This window comes from Ovis aries, chromosome 14 (genome assembly GCF_016772045.2).
Source record: "Ovis aries strain OAR_USU_Benz2616 breed Rambouillet chromosome 14, ARS-UI_Ramb_v3.0, whole genome shotgun sequence".
Taxonomy (NCBI): Eukaryota; Metazoa; Chordata; class Mammalia; order Artiodactyla; family Bovidae; genus Ovis; species Ovis aries.
In genome coordinates, this window is record NC_056067.1 from 11,090,591 (window position 1) to 11,111,040 (window position 20,450).

Below are 20,450 nucleotides of genomic sequence, written 5' to 3' on the forward strand. Positions count from 1 at the left end.
CTCACTCATACACACTCTGTGCAGTTGGTCGTTTTCTTAAACCAAATTAGCCAGGGCTCTCGTTACTATGGTGCAGCCGGGGCTTGCAGAATCCCAGTAATAGCATTTATTAGGTCTATTTGCCTGGAAGCATGCCTTCCCAGATCTGATAATGCGCCAGTGCAGGGAGAGTGTGGGAGATGGTATCAAGCATTTGATTACACTTGCAACAGGGATTTTTAAGGGGTGGGGGTGAAGGGTGAGAGGTAAAGGAGAGAAAGGAGCCACTGGCCTTAGGAGCTCAGCCCGGGTCGGGCCGGTGTATTTCCGCAGCCCCGTGTGGGTTTCACAAAAGGCGGGCCCGAGCTACCAGGGCACGATTTGGGAATCCTCCTCCCATGCCCCAGCGGCGGGTGAACTCCCCGCTCCCGCAGCTGTCAGACGTGGGTGGGGAGGACGGGCGGGCGGGCGGGCGGCCAGAGCGCGGAGTTGGGCAGCCGGAGGGGGGACCCGCGGCGCCCGCAGCCGCCCACAGTTTGCAAGAGGCCCCCGCTTTGGGGCAGAGGAGAGCACCCCGCCGTCAGCAGCAGCACCCTCCCCGCGTTTGGAGAGGGGAGCCCAGTTGTCTGCGCCCCGATCCCGGTTCGCATGGATCTGCTGCCCAGCGCGGCAGCCGCCGCGCGGGGGGAAGCTCGCAAGTGAAACTATTATTATCGCCCTGCGGAGCATGGAGCTCTCGGAAGATGCCGCGTAGAGACGGAAGGAGCCGCCGCCGCTGCGCCCCTACCCTTTCGCTTTCATTAGGGGAGACAAATCTGCTGTCAGGCAGCCAGCTTTCCAATTTACCGATAATGATTCTTGCATGAAAATTGATCGAGGGCTCTCCACCGCCGCGCGCTCTCGCCTGCCCGCTCGCCTTCCTCCTGCTCCTTCTGCCCGGGCGCCCGAGCCCCCGCCGAGTTCTTTCTCCTCCTTCCCCCAACCCTGCTCTCTGAGTCAGTGGTGGGACGCCGGGCCAGGGAGATAACCCAAAAAAAAAAAAAAAAGGGAGGGGGGGTTCGTGGCAAGGGGGGAGGGGAACCGGCTCCTCGGCCTGCTTTCTCCTGCCCAAGACTTGTTTGCAGTCGCTGCCTCTTTTATTTACGAGAAGAAATCTCCCCCTCGGTACTTCTTGGCTGTTTGGGTATTAATTTTCTCCTCTCTCCTCCCCGTTCGCCCCCTCCTCTTCTCTCCCGCCCCCCCCCACCCCGCCCCTCCTCACCCAGTAGCTAAGGGGAAACGAAAACAAAGCCGATTTCTCCTTGGCAACAAGAGATACCCCCCTCCCGCCACCCCCCCTTCCTTTTTCCTTCTGGTTCTGAACGTGAAACCCTGTTGGAAACAGGTCCCTTGACCCTCGCCCTTGACATTCAAATGGCTGAATGGAGGAGAGATTGCTACTCGCACGTCTTGGGGGCTGCTTCTCTCTCTCTCTCTTTTTTCTTTCAAATGAGTAATCCCTGAAGATCTTAACCCCCCAATTTCCTCACCCTCACCTCCCCCCTTTATTTTTCTCGCGCTCCTCTCCTCTCTCCCGCCTGCTTCCCTCCGCCGTGCGCCCCCCTCCTTCTTTTATTTGCATCTCAAGTCCAAAAGGCAGAAAATACACACGCGGCGAAGACACCGGGCAGCCGTGGAGGCTCCGGCCCGTCCTTGGTCGTCAATTACCTCATTGTGGATCTGCCAGGGCCAAGGTGGCCGAAACTGCCCGGTTGCTGGCCGGAGAGAGAGGCTTTTGATCATTTTAGGAAGGAACAGAAAAAAAGATTTTTTTACCCTCCGCCGCCGTCGGAATCGCTCTTCTGGCTTAATTTTATTGTTTTGGACATTTTTGAGCGCCGTGGCTCGGACGGCGCTTTTGGTTTCTTCGCTGGGTTTTAATTTTTTTTTTTTTTCCTTCTTCATCCCTCTCTGGCCACTATGGAATTCTAATCTGAATCATGTTTGGATTGAAGCCGCCTCTGTATTACTTACCAGGTAAGCGAGCTCTGTGCGCCTCCCCGGGTCCCGCGCGGCGCCGGCGCGCCCCGGACCCCCACCCTAACCTACTCCTCCAGATCCCAGCGCCCACTGCCCCCCCCCCGCCCCCGGCCTGGGTCGGGGCGATGGGTCCGCCGAGCTCCCAGCAGACCGGGGAGAGCGCGCGGCCCCGGCTGCTCCAGCTGCGGTTCAGCCGGCGGTGTGTGCGCTACGTGCGGCGGGGAGCGCCCACCCGGCCCGCCGCCCCCGCCGCACCGCCGCCACGGGTAGCGCGTCTCACTCCTTTTGTCTGCCTAGAGCCGGTTCCGTGGTGGCCGCGCACCGAACGGCCGGGGCACTCAAGCCTTCCAAGGTGAATTAAGCACCGGGTGTGAAGTTACTTTCCTGCAGGCCGCCCTGATCGGGTAGCATGCGTTCGCCCCCGCCCCCCGCCAGCCCCCAGTCCTGGGGCTTATTTTCCTCTGCCTCCAGCCAGCCCCTTGCACGGTCTCCGCGTGAGCGTGGCGCGCCTGCCCCCACCCCCACACCCCCCTTCCTGCCTGGGATTCCCTGGAAGGTTTTGTGCCTGCCGAGGTCGAAGGAGGGGGCCGGGGGAAGCTCTGGAGGGTGGCTGGCGTGGCTTCCTGTTTCCCTAACCTTCCTGCGCGCTGACAGCAGTCTGCCCGGTAACTTTCTGTTTCGGGGCAAGTTGCTCTTGCAGCCCAAAGGAGAGGGGAGGGGGTGACAGCAGGAGGTTTGGGGAGCCCCTCTTGTGTTCACCTTATTTGGACTTTGAAACCCTAAAAATAATTACATGTAGGCTAAAGGGAAGCAGGCAAGCCAGGGTTCCTGGTCAAGGAGGCGGCAACCTTGGTGATTCCTGGGGTCCCGCTGGCTGGCTGACTGTCACCCCCTTCCAGGGTCCCCTGGGGTCGGGAGCAACTCACCAAGCCTGCCCCAGGCAGGCCACGTGACCCGCAGGTCAGGAAGGCTGGTTTGCATGTGACGGCTGGTTCTAGGAATGAGCTGTTTTTATTTCCCCTTCCTTCGTTTGAGAGTCTTATCTTCCCTGGGCGTTGTCACACAGTTCCTATGGAAGTTGGGGCATCCATGGATTTGCAGGGGTGGGGGTGTGTAAGGAGAAGAGGGGACTTCTCCTGTTTCTGGGCTTCTCACCTTGGGGCTTTTACCATTCTGCAGAGGCTGCCAGTTTACTCCTGAACTGCTTTCCTGGCAAAAGGTGCATGCGGCCAGCTCGGGGGGGCGGGGTAGGTTATTCCTCTGTTCAGAAGCACCCCCCACCCCCTCATCTTGGCTGTTGCTCCTGCAGCTCTCCCGGATCCCCCTGGGAGGGGCGTGAGGGGAGGGGATGGGCACCGGCAGGACCCAGCTCTTGGAGATCTGAGCCAGGGCAAACATCTTCACCCAGTCAGTAGAGTAGGGGGAGGCTGGAAGAGGAAAAAAGTGGGAAGGACTTCTCAGTTCTGGGTGGAAGCTGCCCGTTTTACTCTTTCTGAGTCTTTTTGTGGCTGGTCTGGGTCCCTTCCCCGGAGTTGACAGGTCCTAGTCTCTTGCTTGATGTCTCCGCTCTCGCAGGAAGCATGTTTCTCAGGATCTGCACTGCCTTCTGTCTCTTTTCCTTCACAGCCGAGATGCAAACCCAGCACTTCTCTTACCTCTGCACTGCACTTCCCAGATCCGGTCCAAATTAGAACCGGAATCCCCAGTTTATAAAAGGGTGCCGGGGCCCAATCCTCAGGCTCAGAGCCCGCTCCCCAAGGCTCCCCCAGGCTCCCTCATAGGAAGACCCCCGGGTGGCGGAGAGCGGTGCCAAGGCCCTTTGAGCCCAAGCTCTGGCTGGCGGCTCCCAGTGCCCTCCCGCCACCCCCCTGTACCTCCTGCGCCACCCCCAGAGCTGTGTCTCGCCTTTTAGACATTCACTACACGTTTGTAGCAAGAATGAATCTTCTTAAGTACAAGGCGTCTTTAAAGCACAGGTGTTTGTAATCTACACCCCACTTCACCTGCCATTGGGTGGCTGCTGGCACATATTTATTCATCAGGTGACCGATTTTCTATTTACACTGGGAGCCTCGGAGAGAAAAGGAGGAAGTGTCAGGCTAGGAAATCCAGAGCAATTAAGAGAAATGAGTCGTGGCTGGTGTGAATCCCTGAGAAGCAGAGTGTGAGGTCTGCAGGTCGGGACCCTGGGGAGGTCAGGGCACACGTCCTCTGGGTCTATGGAGGGGCACGTGTCCTCCTTTTTTTCTTTTTTTTTGGTTTCCTCGCCAGGGTTTGTACTTTATAATTTCGCCATCACAGTGTAGAGGCTTCACTGAGAACTGTGGTCCACTGGCTTTGCTTCCCCTGACTTCAGGCAGCTCATCCTAGAGTAGCAGATAGAGCTGTAAAAGGAGTGACCTGGTTCTTGTGATTGGCCTCAGGCTCCCTTAGTGCTTTGCCAGAATTTGTCCTGTAAATCTGATTCCAGCCCCTGAGGTGAGTGCTGTCGTCTGCCCATTTCACAGATGAAGAAGGTGAGACTCAGAGGCGCTGGCAGCTTACCCAGCTGGGAAATGGAGGAGCTGGACTGCAAAGCTGACCGATGCCCACCCCTCTGGCCCAGGGTGGAGGGGCCTGGACTGGGCCAACCCCGTGTGCTCCAGAGCCTCTGGGACCCCGTTCTTCCCCTCGGCCAGATCCCAGCACAGTGTGCAACTGCAGAGAGCCGGGACCCAGAACCTACCATCCAGCCATTCCCTGGGGCGCGAGGCGGGTGTGGAGGGGCAGTTCGTTCCCAGTCAGGCTGGCATCAGGCGAAGCTCCTCCTGTTTGCCAAGACTGAGGCTGAGCAGCAGCATAGGTCTGAAGTTCTCTGTCTCTCCCGAGCTGTGACTTCAGCAGGTGACTTGAGTTCTCTGGGCCTCGATTTTACCATCTGTGAAATGGGATCCCTACTTGGGTCTCCCTCAGTGTCAATGTAAGGCAGGGGTCAGCCCTCTGTGGCCCACCACTTGACTTGGTGAGTAACAGTTTCCTGGCACTCGGCCAGGCCCGTTTCTCCGTGTATTATCTGTGGCAGCTTTCCCACTCCAGCAGCAAAATGGGCTTGCTGGGACAAGGCCGGTCAAACCTGACACCCATTATCTGGCCCTTGCAGGGGAAGTGTGCTGACATCTGGTATAAGGGATTAAGCGAGGGAATCCTTGCGAGACACTGAGGACAGTGCCTGGGGTGATGTTCACACGGAGAAGTGACAGCTATGATAATAATTATTATTAAGGTGGAAGTATTTGCAGAAAATCACAAGGGCCTCTTAGCAGTTGAGCTGGACTTGAATTCATATCTTTGGACCAGACAGGCCCCTTGCACCCCGTGACGCAGTGTCTGGCCTCTGGTGTTCATTCACTTTTGGGGGGTTTGGTGTCCAGGAGGATACCTCCTATGCCACGAGGAGGAGGCACAGGTGTGTGTCAAGGGAGCTGGGGTTGGTGGATGGGTGGGTGGGGGTCTCTTAATACCACTCGAGATTCCCTTCTGTGTGCGCGCATGCCCAGTTACCCCCTTTCCTGAGCCTCATCGGACTGCAAGCTCCATGCAGGTGGGGACTGTGTGTTTCTTTCCTGCTCGATTCAGCGCCAGAGTGGTGATAACAGGGATGGAAATAATCAGGATGAAGGGGTGGCAGCAGCCACTGCTTCTCTGCTGTGCATTCCGTACCAGCTGTTAACACTCTCCCATTTGCCAGCTGAAGAGACTGAGGCATGGGAGGTGGAGGCCGCGAGGGCAGTGAATGGTGCAGCCGGGCTTTGACCCCGAGCAGCCTGGCTCCAGAGTCCCTGCTTAATAAATATTTGTTGAACGAGCGAGGGAGGGAATTGGCCGTTGGTGTTGGCGGTGGCGCCCTGCCGGCCCCCTTATCTTGTTCCTGGAGTTCGCAGAGGGAGGACTCTTCAGCTGTCAGCTGACCCCACCCCGGCCCCGTGCTGAACTCTGGGTGACCCTGGTTTCCCCTGGGGACCTACTGTCCACTGCTGGGAAGGACACTCCTGATTCTCCAGTGAGGAAACTGAGGCCCAGAGAGGCTTGGGGCTTGGCCTAAAGCAACACAGCCTGCTCTCAGAGAATCCGGGTCTCCCCAGAACATTTTCCCTCCCCTCAGCACCACCTCCCACCCCCAAATTCCCTGATGGCTCAGTGGGTAAAGAATCTGCCTGACAACGCAGGAGGTCCAGGAGATGTGTGTTCCATCCCTGGGTTGGGAAGCTCCCCTGGAGAAGGAAATGACAACCCAACTCCAGTATTTTTGCCTGAAAAATCCCTTGAACAGGGGAGACTGGTGGGCTACAGTCCATGGGGTTGCCACCGGTCGGACACGACTGAGGACTGAGCAGAGCGGCCCCCTGAGGTTCAGCCGGCCTGGGTCCTTCTCTGCACCACCTTTGAGAGGCTTGGAAATGGTGGGCTTCCCCTGCTGGGAGTGGCGGTGCCTGAGAGAAGGGACTCTTGGCCCAAGTGGCCTGTGGGAAGCTGCCTGGTTTTCTTTCTCATCCACCCAGCCTGCTTCCAGAAGGCCCCAGGGTGCGGCCAGCCCGGGTCTGCTTACCTGGTTTGGGGCAGGCGGCTGGAGGTGAGGGCCGGTCAGAACTGTGGGCCTCCAGATGCTAGCTGCCTGATCCCGGGGGCCCCCTCAGGAGCTGAAACTGGGGGGCGGGGGGTGTCTGCCGTTGGCACCTGTGACAGAGCTCAGGCCCAGCTCTGGCTTGTCCAGAGCTCGTCGTGGGAAGCCGCGGGGTCATGAGCAAACCCAGGGCTTTCGGGCAGCTCTGGAACACCCGAAGCCTGTTCTGGGGGCAAGTTGGGCCTAATGGGATCTGAGTCAGATAAAAGGACAACATTGCTATTTCAGTGGTGATTGAGAAAGCTGCTTATTTACAGCTCAGAAACTCAGCAGGGACAGGCGTTTCGGCTCCCATCTAGCACTTTCCAGGCAGTCACTAATTAATCTTCCGATACCCCTGGGAAGTGGGGAGGGGCCGCCACGTCTCCATCTGTCGGCTCTCAGGCGGGGCGCGGGGGGTGGGGGGGGGGCGCCCTTTTGTCCCAGCTGCGGCCCAGCCCTTCTCTGAGGGGCCTGGTCTGGTTCCCACCCCCCACCCCCACCCCCCGCCCCTGCTCAATTTGGTTCTCATTAAGCCTTTTTCTTGCCTTAAACGTGTTACTTTTACTCCATGGGTGGAAATCTGATATAGCCCCTTTGGAGACCCTCCGCTTCTTATCTTCTTGGCTCTTGGCGTCAGGAGAGGTTCCTTTTATGCACTGGGAGCAGGCAGTCATTATGATACCTGGATCCCTGCCCTAGAATGGGGCAGGGGCAGAGGCTGGGAGGGTTTGCTTCCTTCTGTGCAGGAGGCAGAGGAGAGCCAGAGGGCAGCTGGCCAGGGCCACCCAGCTCCCAGAGACACAGCCAGCCGTGGGATGAAGTGTCTGGACCCAGACTTCTGTTCCAAGTCCAGGGCTCCATGTCATTTGGACACGGACCTGTGTGAATGCAGCAGCCCCACCATACTGCCTTCTCTCCAAGATCAAGTGTACATGGGCCCCTCTGGTCATCTGGTCTACCCCGTACTTTGCAGCTAAGAACCTGGATGTCAGAAGACCTTGAAGGGACCTGTTGACTTCTAATTCTTAGGTTTTTGGTGAGATTGAACTGGTAGACATGGACTACGTGAACTCTTCATCTACTTGGGAATGTCTTAGCATACTGTAGTTTGCAGGGGGTGGGGGGGTGGAGTCAGGCTTTAATAGCCCCTCCAATAGCCTTTCCCAAAGGAGAGTGGCCTCAGCTCTTACGGGGTACTCAGCAAAGCAGATCTGCATCCATACTTGGAATTGTCGCTCCTTGATGGTCTAGCTACACAATCAAAAATTTTGAAGCCACTTGGCGGATGAGGGGTGTATATTAGAAAGAAAGAGGGAATTTGGGGGTGAGGGAATAAAAATAGATGCAGTGCTTTTTTTTTTTTAAGAGCTCCATATAGATTTAAAGTCCTTTTGTTAATTTAGGAACATAAAACTGTGTGATGTATAGCTTAGTTTGCTCGTAAAATTACTAAGTGTGGCATATTTAGAGCTGTGAAAGCTTGGGGTAAGAGGAAAAAAATCAGTGAGTTTTTTTTTACAAGTCTTTAGGGGGAAATGCATTTTTTCTGGCTTGTTCCCACCAATGCCAGGCTTTCCACTGCTCAGGTGGGATTGATGGTTGCCCTCAGGCCAAATTACAGTTGAGGCCAGTGCTTGCCTGGGGTGTTAATCTGGGCCCAGGTCTAACCCCCAACGCCCAAGTCCAGGCCCCTAGCGGAAGCCCACAACCTTGAAGAATCAGGGCCTCCTCTGTCTTTCTCCCGCTCCTCCTGAGGCAGACAGGAAGCGCCCTCTGACCAGGCCTGGACTGCCGCCCAGTGGGCATCTGTCCACTTGCTTAATGGCCCGTGGGGTTGGGAAGTCACAGAAGGGACTTCAGAGGGGACTCAGAAGGGACCTCAGCGATCAGATGGGCTAACCGCTCCCTTCTTGCCATTTGTGGTCTCTGAGGGTCAGCCCCTCCACACCACCGTGGGTGGTTAGCGTGTCGCTTTTCACACGGAACACGCATGCATCTGACCTAGTTCTGTCCTCCAGGGACACTGGGCCAGTCTGCTGTGGTTTAGTCGTGTCCGACTCTTTGTCACCCCGTGGACTGTAACCTACCAGGCCCCTCTGTCCATGGGATTCTCCAGGCAAGAATACTGGAGTGGGTTGCCATTTCCTCCTCCAGGGGATCTTCCTAGCCCAGGGATCAAACTCGCTTCTCTTGCATTGGCAGGCAGGTTCTTTACCACTGAGGCACCTGGAAACCAGTCTGTCTCCACCTAAAGATCACCATCTGAGCTGGGCCCAATGTGGCCCCCACAGGGACAGCGAAGGAATCTGTGTCTCATCCTCAGGTTGCTTTAGAATGAGCAGGGAGTGAGATGAGTGAGGACAGAATGCTCTGGAAACTCCCAGGATCCATTCCCCTGGTGGAGGAAATGACTCCGCGGAGGACGCGGGTATTAGAGGCAGGCCTTTGAAGTGGTGTGTGCCAAAGGCGTGAGGGTTGGTGGAAGGAGGCTAATATAGTGGGAGGGATGAACAAGAATAGGGAAGCCGGACTTCCCGAGAGGTCCAGTGGTTAAGAATCCACCTGCTTAATGCAGGGGACAGGGGTTTCCATCCCTGGTCTGGGAGCTGAGATCCCGCATGCCGCGGGGCAGCTGCTGAAGCCTGCATGCCCAGAGTCTGCTCTGCACCGAGAGAAGCTGCTGCAGTGAGAAGCTCGTGAGCCGCAGTGGAGAGCGGCCCCCACTTGCTGCAGCTGGAGAAAGCTGGCATGCTGCAGCGAAGACCCAGCACAGCCAAAAATGAATGAATGAATGAGTAAACAAATAAGATGCACTTACCTTTAAAAAGAATAGGGAAACCACTCTTAAGACATTCAGCATGTGAAGTTCATACTAGGTGTGCTGAGAAGGCTGTTCTTAGAGGTGCCCACTGGTGGCAGGGCTCTGCAGCCTGTGTGTCCTTGAAGAGGGTGGAGACCTCCTCCCTGAGAGCGTCCAGGCTGCCAGCCCCACCTTCCAGGCTCCGAGGCCCTGGGTCTGAGGACGAGAAGGAGAGAATGAGTGGGCAGGATGGAGCCTCCTGCGGAAGGGGCTTCCCTGGCCACCCAGTGGGCCGCTCTCCGCCTCTGGGGGCCAGGCAGTGGCATGAGGACTGGAGAGTGGGGGCAGGGCGCAGCTGGTGGAAGCGGGCCATTCCCCTGGGGGGCAGAGCCTCCCCGGAAGGGTAGGAAGGAGAGTTTTAGGGGCACGCACGGGAGGGCTTGGTGAGGAGGGATAAAGCAGGGTGCTGGGAAATGAAATCACTGGGTGGATCGGAGCCACACTTGGAGGGTCTCCAGGGTCATAAGGTCCGTGAAATGTGATACCAGTCCTACTGTAAGTGGGCGGGAATCCAGGCTTTAAAGTACCAAATTCGCTGGTTTACTCCCCAAACGTGTTTGCTGCGTGCCAGGCACCGGCCCCGGTGCACAGAAATATGATTGAGAATCTGGAGAACGGAGCGGGTAGCCAGAGTGTGTGTCCTGTGACTCCGAGAAAGGGAGAGGTTAGCCCTGGGGAGGTCTGAGAGGAAAGGCCCGGGCACAGGGTCACACTTGTGTGAGGGTCCTGAGGCCTTGAAGGTGTCCGCATGGCCACTGGGGATGAGATGGGAGCCTTGTGGGGGGGGTGCCTTGAGCAGGCCCTCCTGGCCGCGGGGCTCAGGGAGGAGGTTCCCAGTGGTCAGGGGTGGGGGGCGCAGGAGGGAGACCAGCATGGAGGTGACGGCCGTGACGGCCCAGGCGAAAGAACAGGCGGGGAGGCAGTGCGAGGCGGGGCGTCTGGAGGTACAGGCTGGGGCAGGTGGCCATGCGCCCTATCCCGTCTATTTGGGGATGGCCGCTCGGACAGCCTCCCTCGTGGAGGCGAATGGTCGGGCAGGGGGCGCCTCTCAGAGCCACAGGGTCCGGCAGGGGGAGGGCGGAGCGAGGGGCTTCGAGCGTGGGCTAGTGACACCCCAGCGGTTCTCCACGCAGGGCTCCCAGGCCCGAAGTGTCAGCACGAGCTGGGAGCTGAGAAGGTGTAGATGGTCAGGACCGGCTCCCCTGGCCCTGAACAAGACCTACTGCGGCAGAAAGTCTGTGGTGGGCTCTGGCGGTCTGTGTGTCCTCGAGCCCTCCAGGGGATTCTCAGGCTCACTCGAGTGTGACGCCTGGTCTGACACAGTCCTGAGTGCGGAAACTAGGCCGGGGTAGCCGGTCCCCGGGGCGTCTGAGCACGGGGCTGTTGTGTCCAGAGGCGTCCTTGGCCAGTGAACGAGCAGGGGGTGAGGATAATCCGGGAGGGCCTCCTGGGGTGTGAGTGGGTTGTGGGCCTGCCTCTCAGGTGGGGGGCAGCCAGGAGTTGACGTTCGGGGGTCTGCCGGCAGGCCTCAAGGTCAGTGACGTTTTCTGATGCTGCAGCGCCGGGTGGAGCAAAGACTGGGGCGAGAGCCCTGGGGTTGATTTGGTCTCAGCTCCTGACACGCTGTGTGACTCTGGGCAGGTTACTCACCTTCTCTGGGCCTCAGTTTCCCCATTTGTCAAGTGGACCAGCGGTAGGGCCTCCCTCGTTGGGGTCTTGTGAGTGTCTGGGGAGCAAATCTGCAGGAGGCCTGGACCAAGCACTGTGGAATCATTTGCTGCAGCTACGTTTGGACTTTGAGCTGCCCGTGTCTTGGATCGTTCCCGAGGGGCCTGACTGAGTCACGCTTGACCAGGGGCAGTGGCCTGGTCAGGGCGGACATTGCCTGTGGGCCCCTTTGCCCAGATTCAAAATTGCTGTCAGGCAGCTGGGCCCATGCTGCTGCTCTGGTCACAAGATGGCAAGTTCTAAATAAGTGAAGAAACCATGGAATCGCCTCGATTAGATCATCCTGGCCTCTTCTCTGCTGGCCCCCACCCCCCTACATCAGGAAAACAAAATTGGGTGAACCCCAGGCCCTGAGTCTTAATTGGGTGGTGGGTGGCCTTGCCAGACTATCTCCAGTGGAGAATTTCATTTGAATGAATCCCTTCTCCAACCACCCCACCCCCAGAGGACTCGAGCGTCAGCACCCCCAGGCCCGCGACAGAGCCCACGCGGAAGGCAGACGGCACCTTGCCTCAGACGCTGGGGCCTTCTTTGAAGCTGCTTGACGCGGGTCCCCACCCCCTTGTCACTCTTGTCCTGTAATTCATTTAGGATTAGCTTTCAGACCTCCTCGCCAGTCCTAACTTCTGTTGTCTTGGTAACTGTGTCAACCGTTTGCCGGTTTCCCGTGATTATCTGACAAGAGAAGAGGGGCCAGGCGGGAACATAAAGGGAGGGAGGAGGAGATGGTGCCTGGGTCTTAATTGAGCTCGCTGGAGGGGCCTGTGGGGTGGGGCTGCCCGCCTGGCGGGGAGCAGTGGAGAAAGGATGGGGTGCGGTGAGGCAGGGCATGCAGCTGCGTGGAGGGGGGCGGGCCCGGGGATGAGTGTCGCAGGTATCATCCGCCTCTGCCTTCGATCTCAAGGGCCCAGGGGTAAAGATGCCCCTTCCTGCCCACCACTGCTCTTTTGAGGTTTCACGCACGGGCAGATTTCAGCCAGCTCTGCTTCAGCACTCACCACAGGACGCTGGCCCAGGGCGGGGTGGGCCACATCAACAGCTGGGGGGGCCGGTGGGTGGGCCTGTGGGAGTTCAGGATCCCCTGGGATAGAGGAGGATTTCGTTTATTGTGCTCACAGGTGCTGCGGGTCAGGCCTTCAGGAGGGGCACGGTGGAGTGTGGCTGGTCTCTGCTCTGTGAAGCCTGTGGCCTCTGCTGGGAAGACTGGGAGGCTGGAGGACACTTGCTGGCCAGGCTCTGGAGTCATCTGAGGGCTTGTCCCACTCCTGCCCGGCAGGCGGTGCTAGCTGCTGCCCAGGACCCCAGCCGGGGCTCTGGGTCCAGCATCTCTGTGTGGCCCCATGTGTGTGTGGCTTGGGCTTCCTTCCACCATGGCTGCCTCGGGGAAGCTGTGTTTCCTGTATCAGGGTCCGGTGCTCCAAAGGCTGGGGTCCCGGCTCACAAGGGAGAAACTAAACTGCATGGCCTTTGAGGACCTAGCCTCAGAAGTCACATGGTGTCACATTCTGTTCATTACAGTGAGGGATGAGCCTGCTTGGGATCAGCTGGAGGGGAGTTAAGCCCTACCTTTCCATGGGGGCATAGCAAGGTGCTGTTAATAGCAAGAGCGTGTGGGGTGGGCGATGGGCGCGCCTCTCCGGAATACAGAGTCTGTTGCACATGGACGCACCCCATTCACCTGCCGGTTCCCCGTCCAGGTAGAGAGAGGGTGAAAGAAAAGAAAGTGAACGTGTTCGTCGCTTAGTCATGCCTGACTCTTTGCGACCCTGTGGACTGTAGCGGCCAGGCCCCTCTGTTGATGGGGATCTCCAGGAGAGAATACTGACGTGGGTTGCCATTCCCTTCTCCGGGGGATCTTGCCGACCCAGGGATCGAACCCAGGTCTCCTGCACTGCAAGCGGATTCTTTGCCGTCTGAGCCCCCAGGGAAGCCCAGGTGGGTGGCAGCCTTGTCTGCCAGGGGAAGAGAGTCTATGCATCTACAGGGACAGCTCCATAGGTGTCCTGAGTCATACTGGGGTGGGGCTTCGAGCAGAGGCCTTGGCGCCCCTGTGGGCAGCTGGGAAGACAGGGCTCACACCTGGGTGGCCTCCCACGGCAGTGGGATCCCCAAGTTCCAAGTTCACTATCCCTGCACAAATAAGAGTTGTTGCTCAAAATAAGGGCCTCATTAACTTGTCACAGAAGAAAGACCGGCCCCTCCCCAGGATCAGTGAGAAGCCTGGAGTGCCTTTTGGGGAGCTGCTAATGAGTTATGTCTGATTTTTATGGAACTCCGTGGTAAATTATTAATTTGGGCCAAAATGAAAGTGTGGAACCAGATAGTCTCATGAATATTCATCCTGGACTTCAGTGCACAGGGGTTGATCTGGCTGGGGCAGCCAGCTAGACTCCTGACCCAGAAACGGGCGAGTCACCAGGTGAGGAGGCTTCTGGGAACCCTCTCAGCCTTCCCTCCCTCAGTTTCTCCATCCAGAGATGGGGTTGATAACTGACATCTCATTAGCAGAGTTACAGCTGGAGCAGGCCCAGGCCCGGCTTGAGAGTGGGGAGCATTAGTCAGAGGGCTCCTGAGCCCCCGAGTTTCACAACAGTGGAGTCACCGGCGGGGGCAATGCCTGCAGGGGAGAAACCGGACGCCCCCACTGCTCTGCGTCCGCCCCCAGGAGTCACACTGGGGGCCCCCATAGGGTTCAGATCCCCTTTGGATCTAGAATACGACGGTGGCCGGTGTTATTGAGGTCCCCTCCAACGTGGGGTGTAACAGGCCTCCACCGTATTCGAACCGTTCTGTGTAGTAGGTTAGTGTTTCCAGGATGGTTTTGCTGGGATCTGCCTTCCTCAGCAGAGCCCAGCTTCCTAGCATGGGAGGTGAGGCCCCTGGAAGTGAATCCCCTGCCTGTCTGTCTAGCCTGACCTTCTCTAACCCTCTGCCATGCTCTGAACGGGATCTTTCCACTCCCTGGCAGGCCGGGGTCAGAAGTCTGGAAGCCTCTCTGAGCTCACCCATTAGGACCGGTTACTCCTTCCTCCGCTCCCAGGTTTAACGGCAGGAGCAGCCTCCATTATGTATGAGAATTGAACTCATGGGCTCAGAAGCCAAGTGGCCGGAATTTGAATCCTTCTTCTCCCGTTTATTCCCGGTGAGACCTTGGGCAGGCTACCTGGATGCTCTGTGCCTCCGTTTGTGCGCGAACTAAGTTGCTTCAGTCGTGTCCGACTCCGTGCTACCCCATGGACTGTAGCCCACCAGGCTCCTCTGTCCATGGGATGCTCCAGGCAAGAACACTGGCATGGGTTGCCATGCCCTTCTCCAGGGGATCTTCCCGACCTAGAGATCAAACCTGTGTCTCCTGCACGGAAAGGCCGGTTCTTTACCACCAGCACCACTCGGGAAGCCCCGTGCCTCGGTTTAATTGAGTGTAAAATGAGGGTGACATTTCCCGAGCTTGCTGTGGGAAGTAAAGGGTCTGTGCATTTAAAATGCCTAGCGTGGTGTGCAGCACCTGGTCGGCCCTCCACGGATGGCCCCCTGTTATCAGTATTGTCTTTAGTGTGATTGCTGTCACTGTCTTGTTTCCAACTGGGCCTGGAGGTCCAGGGCAGGCCTCAGCTGGTGATGGCAGCCTCCTGTTAACCCGTGTTTCCCCTGCTTCTTGGGAACTCGTGACTTCAGATGACACTGTAGCCCTAGCGTGCCGTGGGGAGGCCTTGGAGCCACGTCAGGCTTGTGTGGGTTTGGGTGGGTCTCTCCGGGGCTTTGCACCTGCCCTCAGCCTGGACAGGCGTGTTTATATTGCAGCCCCTGGAGACCGTCTCTCCGCGTGGGGCTGAGGCCACTTCCTGCCTGAGCCGCGGGGGTGGAGGCAGGGGTTTCGATCCCCTGCCCGGCAGAGGAGGACGCACAAAAGCGATGTTTCTGGCAGCTTCCGGGGTTAGAGCCAAGATATGACCCGCAGCCCTAGGCTCCCAGGCTGAACTGTGGCTCCTCGCACTGAGCTTTTCCACTGAGCTTTTCGGAGAAACAGCTGTTGGGGGGCAGGCTGAGCTGCCTAATGCGATGAAGTGTGGCCTGTGTGAGCCCCAGGCTCCCAGGGGAGCTTCTGGGGGCCTGCGCCCTTGGTCAGCATTGGCCTTCGAAGCCTTGGCGTTAGGAAAGATCTTCAGAGCCCGGGATCCACGGGAGGCTACCAGGTGTGGCGGCGAGAGGGAATGTGCTGTGGGAGGGAAGCCCCTGCCCTTGACCCGCCTCTGCCCGCGACATGCAGGGGCCTCTGGGGTCCCAGAGGTGGGCTCCCGGCGAGCTCTCGGGGTGCTGACACCTGCTGTGTGCCAGAGCTGTGGCCCTGCTCCTGACCTGCAGAGAGAGAGGTTCATGAAAAGCATGTGAGGCTTTATTTGGCTCACTGAAACCAATAACTCCACCTGCCTGGCCTTGTCTTCTGGTTTTGATGCCTTTGACTCAGGGCTCTGTCACCTCCCAGGCGCTAGGCTAGGAGAGAGGCGGCCAGCGGGTCAGACCGGTGGGGCAAGCCGAGTGGAAGGAATAATAAAGCAAATAGCCTGTAACCAACTCTGTTCTCCTTGCACTGGTCTGTTCTCCTTGCCCTGATTTGGCAAGATGTTTGGCTTCTTGTAGCTGCAGCTGACAGGGTAGTGCTCGAGCACCTGCTGGGTGCCAGGCCCAGGAGGGGCAGAGCAGAGGGTGGAAAGTAAGTCAGAGGTCATGTCTCTGAGGCCCTCCTGGCCACCTGCACAGGGGAGGAGCTAAGCACGCCCATGGAGGGATGCACATGACTCCAGGGGCTTGGAGGTCACTGAGTTCCCAGTCAGCTGGAGCCATCTGAGAGGGCTTCCTGGAGGAGGTGGTGTTGGAAACAGATTCTGAAGAATTAGGGGATTTTGAAAGCGGAAGATGGGGGAGGTGTGAAGGGAGGAGACACAGACCGTACCGTGCCCTCGAGTCACCCAGGCTCTTAAGGGGCAGCTTCTGATTCAAGTGGGTCGAGGTGGTACCTGACAAGGCAGATGGGGACTTTCCCTCCCTCGAGGCTCTGAGGTCATCTGCGTCCCCCCTTCCCCAGGCCTGTGTGGCTCCCATGTGGCTGGTCCGTAGGCCACACTTGGAGTTTCCAGGGACCAGACCTAGCCGCATGTTAACCATTGAAAGGTAAAGCATTAAATGAAATGGCTCAAAATGAAACAAAATCAAAACGCCCGTTCCTGAGTTACTCCGGCCCCGCTGCTGGATTGCCATGTGGGGCTGGTGGCCACCATATTGGATAGGGTAGGAAGAGAGTGTTTCCATCTTTGTGGAAAGTTCCATTGGCCGGGGCTGGCTTGTGACCTGGGGTGGGGTAGGGGATGCTACGGGGGCCTGGGGTAGCCTTTTCAGTCTTTGGCGGGGGGTGGGGCGCTTTCAGAAGCTGGGGGTGCTTTTTGCTGTGTTGGACGACACAGGGAACCCCGGACAGGGGTCGACCTACCCCTGACAACAAACACAGGATGGGCAGTTCAGGGGTGACAGGAGCCCAGGTTGGGGAGGCGGGGGCCAGAGCAACCGAGGAGCTCGGCTGGCAGCGTCCCGTGCGGCTGCCGAGGGTGGGCGAGGGGTCGAAGGCAGGGGCGCAGGAGAGGCGGCCGCGGTGCCCATCAGTGAAGTGGGAAGTGGACTGGGGTGGAGGTGGGGTCGAAACCTCCACGTGGCAGTCCGATGGAGGAAGGTGTGGTTTCATGGTCAAGTGGCACCAGGTGGGGGCCAGCGGGCCCCGGAGGACAGCAGCTCTAGTGATCTGTCACGTGCGTGTCCACGCGTGTGCCTGTGTGCACCCTCGCATCATCTCCTGCAGGGCATGTCTCTTTAGAAGGTCTCAGGAACCCCCTGGTGGCCCAGAGGTCAGGACGCGGCACTTTCACTGCCAGGGGGCCCCAGTTCAATTCCTGGCCAGGGAACTAAGATCCTGCGAGCCTTTGTAGTGCAAAGGGAAGAAAAATAAATAAAAGGAAAGTCTCCAAACTCCCTCTCATGCACACACGCACTTAGTCCGTCCTCACCACGCCCCGGGGAGTCCAGAAGGACAGAGCAGGTGAGGTGTGCGCCCGGAGCCTTAACCTGAAAGAGGCTTTTCTAGAACCTGGCTCTCCTCCTTCGGTTTCTGAGCCCCCCCCCCCCCACCACGGGATCTCACTGACTTCTAGGTGCTTGAGGGTATCTAGGGAAAGGACTCTTGGCATCCAGGGGGCTTGCTGACATCCGTTCCATCAGGGCAGTCAGCATGAGAGGGATCCCAAAGGCTGAACGTCAGGGAGACCCAGGCTACAGAGAGGGATTGTTGGCTGTGTGGGTGTCGGGCTCCTGAGGCCCCATGGGCTCTGCTCAGGGGGCTGCCTGGAGTCCTGGGTGAGGGTTTAAGGGGCTTCCCATCCTTCACACTCCCTGTTATCACCAGCACCACGTCCAGAGGTGGAAACAGAAACACAGAGAGGTGGAGTCACTTTCCCAAGGTCACACACCTCTACATGGTAGAGCCAAGGTTGACCCCTGACGTTTTGATTCTGGAGGCAGTAATGACACCCCCCCCACACACACTGATTTCTAGCCCCGTGTTTACCGCCCACCCCCGCCTTCCCGCCTCGAGGATCTTTGCACAGACTTGACATAATATAGAGTCAAGAGCCCCTCGGGGAGTTCTGCGCCTCCTGGTGGTCGCCTCCTGGACCTTGCCAGCTTGCTTGTTTGTCTCAGAGTTTCAGCTGGTTTTTTGAGTCATTGAGATATAATTCATTTACAACATGCACTTCAGTGATTATAATGCAGAGTGTGGCAACCGTCCGTAATCTAGTTCTAGAATAGTTTTCACTCCAGAAGAAGCCCTGTGCGTTCGCAGCTGTGCCCCATCTTAACCAGTCACCCAGACCTGGTGGTTGTGGCTTAGTCGCTAAGTTGTGTCCCACTCTTGCAACCTCAGATGGTAGAGCGTCTGTCTACAATGCGGGAGGCCTGGGTTCGATCCCTGAGTCGGGAAGATCCCCTGGAGAAGGAGATGGCAATCTACTCCTGGACTATTGCCTGGAAAACCCCATGGACAGAGGAGCCTGGTAGGCTACAGCCCATGGGGTCGCAAAGAGTCGGACAACTTCACTTTCACTTTCACTTGCAACCTCACAGACTGTGTCCTACCAGGCTCCTCTGTCCATAGGATTTTCCAGGCAAGAATACTGGACTGGGTGGCCGTTTTCTTCTCCAGGGGATCTTCCTGACCCAGGGATTGAACCCGGGTCTCCTGCACTGCAGGCAGGTTCTTTAATGACTGCGCTACCAGGGAAGGCCACGCACTAGACAGCCACTCCTTTCCGTCTCCTCTCCATGGACTTGCCTGTTTTGGACGGTTCACAGGTGTGAAGTCATACTGTGTGTGTCCTCTGTGTCTGATTTCTCTTCATTTAGCATAATGTCCTCAAGCCTCATCCGTGTCATTGCAGGTGTCAGGACTTCGTTCCTTTTTATGACCAAATACCCTACCATCTTCGGGAAGATCCTCTGGAGGAGGACATAGCAACCCACTCCAGTATTCTTGCCTGGAGAATCCCATGAACAGAGGAGCCTGGTGGACCACGGTCCTCGGAGTTGCACAGTCCCTAAGTCCCATGACTGAAGGAACTGAGCACACAGCACCCTCCCGTCGTACGGATGGGACACGCTTGCCTTATCTGTTCACCCACTGATGGGTGTTTTGGCTGTTACAAATAATGGTGCTGTGCACGTCTGTGTACAGGTTTTTGTGTGGGTGTGTTTTTATTTTTCTTGAGTGTATACCCGGGAGTGGAATTGCTGGATGGTTCATGGTGGCCCCGCATTTAAGCTTGTGAGGTACTGAGCTGCCGGACTATTTGCCCGAGTCTCAGTTTTCAGTGCTGTGAAATGGAGCAGTGACCTGGGGATCTGCTGTCTTTCAGTATCAAGGGATACGTCTTCATTTGGAAACTCAGAAGCAAAGCGATGACTTTCATCACTGTGATGGGCTTCCGTGGCGGCTCATTGGTAAAGAATCTGCGTGCCATGCAGGAGACCCAGATTTGATCCCTGAGTCGGGAAGATCCCCTGGAGAAGGATATGGCAGCCCGCTCCAGTATTCTTGCCTGGAGAATCCCATGGACAGAGGACCTTGGGGGTCACAAAGGGTCAGGCATGACTGAGCAACTAACACTGGTAGTGACACCTTGGCCACCTGGCAGGTGAGGCCAGAGCAGGTGGCCAGCAGCACCCTTGGCAGCCTCTGCCCGGGGAGCGTTTCCCTCCTCTGGCCAATAGTGCTCAGAATGGACTTGTGATTGAGTGTCCTGCACGTGTTTCTGGGGAACTTCCTAGGAATTCTAGAGCAATTTCTCCAAAGGCTGAATTCCATAGAAAGGGGGAAGAAGGCTGGGACCTGTGGTGACCTCTGCCATCCTCCCCTGGGTGGGAGGATTTGGGGGAGAACTTGGGCAGTGTTATTCCTTGGCTGGGACAGAACAGGGACCCCCCCCCCAGAGGACTGTTTTGGAGAGCTCGTTCCCCCTTTGTGGGGGCAGGGGTGCCCCAGCCTCCTGCCTGGTTCTGACAGGCAGCCCCTGGAGCCTCAGTTTTTCTTGGAGGGAGTCCAGCTGGTGCAGAGCTGGCTTGGCCCCAGTGCTCTTGTTGGGGAGAAAGGAAGCTATTGAGGGCCAGCCGTGGAAGTTGTAAACTGGATAAATGACCCTCCAGGATGTGTGTTTCCTCGACTCTGCAGTGAGAACTCAGCCTGGGGAAAAAAACCCGTGTCCGTTTATTCCGCTGCAGCCCAGAGAGGGAAGGTGGCTTGCCTGGGGTCACACAGCAGATTGGCAGCTGAGCAGGACAGGCTCCTCCTGACACCGGTCTGTGCCTTTCAGCCGCTCTGAAAGCCTCTCCTGCCCTCTGACATAGCCTCTTCTCTCCCATTAAATCTGAGGCTTAACCCCCGCAGGTCGGCGGCAGCCAGACTCAACAAAGCTGCCTCTGCCTCTGCTCACAGGGCCCGGGGTCAGGGGGCCACCAGCTCTCCCTGTGGGCCAGGTCCCCAGACCACACAGCTCCCTTTTAGCATCTCCACCCTGCTTCCGAAGGGCTCCTCGGCTGCCGCCCAAGCCCCCGGGAGCAGGCCGGAAGGTGGCAGAAAGCACAGCGCCAGCCCGTCCTCTTTGCAGCTCGGCTGAGCGTGGGGTG

The 20,450-nt window shown here is 57.8% G+C and overlaps 1 protein-coding gene and 2 long non-coding RNA genes across 9 annotated transcripts in view; 2 read left to right on the forward strand and 1 right to left on the reverse strand.

Moving 5' to 3' along the window:
* The window catches only part of GSE1 (Gse1 coiled-coil protein), a 393,370-nt gene that overhangs the window by 290,857 nt on the left and 82,063 nt on the right, over window positions 1-20,450 (forward strand). The gene's annotated exons all lie outside the window — the stretch shown is intronic.
* Window positions 458-19,987, forward strand: LOC121816361 (uncharacterized). The gene is made up of 2 exons (XR_006055903.2): window positions 458-1,995; window positions 18,710-19,987. It is a non-coding gene; the product is annotated as an uncharacterized LOC121816361 (long non-coding RNA).
* LOC121816362 (uncharacterized) lies at window positions 1,863-5,054 on the reverse strand. Its single transcript, XR_006055904.2, has 2 exons — window positions 3,154-5,054; window positions 1,863-3,067 (listed from the first exon to the last, which is right to left on the reverse strand). It is a non-coding gene; the product is annotated as an uncharacterized LOC121816362 (long non-coding RNA).